This window comes from Nannospalax galili, unplaced genomic scaffold (assembly GCF_000622305.1).
Source record: "Nannospalax galili isolate Female #2095 unplaced genomic scaffold, S.galili_v1.0 scaffold1491, whole genome shotgun sequence".
Classification (NCBI taxonomy): Eukaryota; Metazoa; Chordata; class Mammalia; order Rodentia; family Spalacidae; genus Nannospalax; species Nannospalax galili.
Window position 1 is genome coordinate 303,408 of NW_008329129.1, and position 1,463 is coordinate 304,870.

General features: G+C 39.8%; 1 pseudogene; it reads right to left on the minus strand.

Moving 5' to 3' along the window:
- Positions 1-762: 762 nt before the first annotated feature.
- On the minus strand, positions 763-893 carry LOC115070069 (annotated as a pseudogene).
- Positions 894-1,463: the final 570 nt, after the last annotated feature.

Consider the following 1,463-nt stretch of genomic DNA (forward strand, 5'->3'; position numbering starts at 1 on the left):
TGTATTAAGTGCTTTCTATTGCAGCCCTCTGATGAAGGTTGAGAGATGTACCAATCTATGGATATAGTAACGTACCATTAGAGATCATTTTAATACCATGTCCATTCAGTAGAATATTAGTAGTAGGTTGTCTCCTAGGGCCTATGACCTATCTAGTCATAGGTTCTTGGCCCTGATAATGGTGCCAGGTATGGGTTCCATCTTGTGGAGCAGGCTTTAAACCCAAGCAGAGTGGTTGGTTACTCCCATACCATTCATGTCACTATTGCACTAGTGGGCATATCTTGTCATACCGGTTGTAGCTCACAGGGTTCACAAGTGGGTAAGACTGATAATTAGCTTTCTCCTCTGGTATCATGTGTAGCACCTTCCAGCACTATTAATGCTTGACAGTGGAGATGAAGCTTCCAGGTCAGTATCTGCTTGACTTCTCCATGTTTTATGATTCAAGTATCTGTTGTCTTCAGCAATAGGGTCTTATTGCCAAGTTCTGAAGAGTGACCAAGAGCAATGGCAACAGCCTTTAATGTTGCGGGAGGAGGTATGGAATTCCATTGGCCAACAAGTCCAAGAGAGGTAACTCCTTCCCCCCTTCCTGGTACTGGGGTACTTTATTTGCTAGGATGAGGGATGAGAGGTCTACTTGAGGTTTTGATGCCCTCCCCAATGTAGAGTAACTCCAATTGTATCCTTTTAATATATGTATATATTTTAGAGAGTGTCTACAGTAGTAGCTTTCCCTTTTTATTTTTTTTTTAAACATTATATTGCACCAAATCTTGACCCAAAGTACACTGAACATTAAGAAAGAGGTCTACCACAGTCTTTGGGATCCAGTACAATTACTTTTCTTCTTTCTTCCATATATTTTTAAAAAGCCTTCAATGTTAGTTAACCCTTCCCATATTCCTCCTCTCCCTTACCCTCCAATTCCTCACCCTGTTTAATCTTTCCCATTTTATTATTGCCCCTTCCCTCTTTAAATCACTGTATTCTTTCTCCCTTCCCTTCTCTCCTCCTCCCCATGGCCCTTTATTCTAGCCTTTATGGGTATTCCTAATGAAACGCACATATCTAAAGATTCAAAGCCAGCATCCACATAGGATAGAAAACATATGAGGTTTGTCTTTCTGGATCTGGGTTACCTCACTCAGGATAATTATTTTCAGTTCCATCCATTTTCTTGCAAATTTCATAATCTCATTTTTCTTAATAGCTGAATAATACTCCATTGTGTAAATATACTAGTCATTTCTTATCTAACCATCAGTTGATGAACGTCTAGGCTGTTTCCATTTCCCAGCTATTGTGAACAGAACCATTGGGTAATGGAACACGAATGAGCAGGTATCTCTGCAGTAGGATATAGAGAGTCCATTGGGTATATGACCAAGAGTGGTATAACTGGATCTTGTAGAACTATATCTAGCTTTTTGAAGAAATTCCAAACTGATTTCCATAGC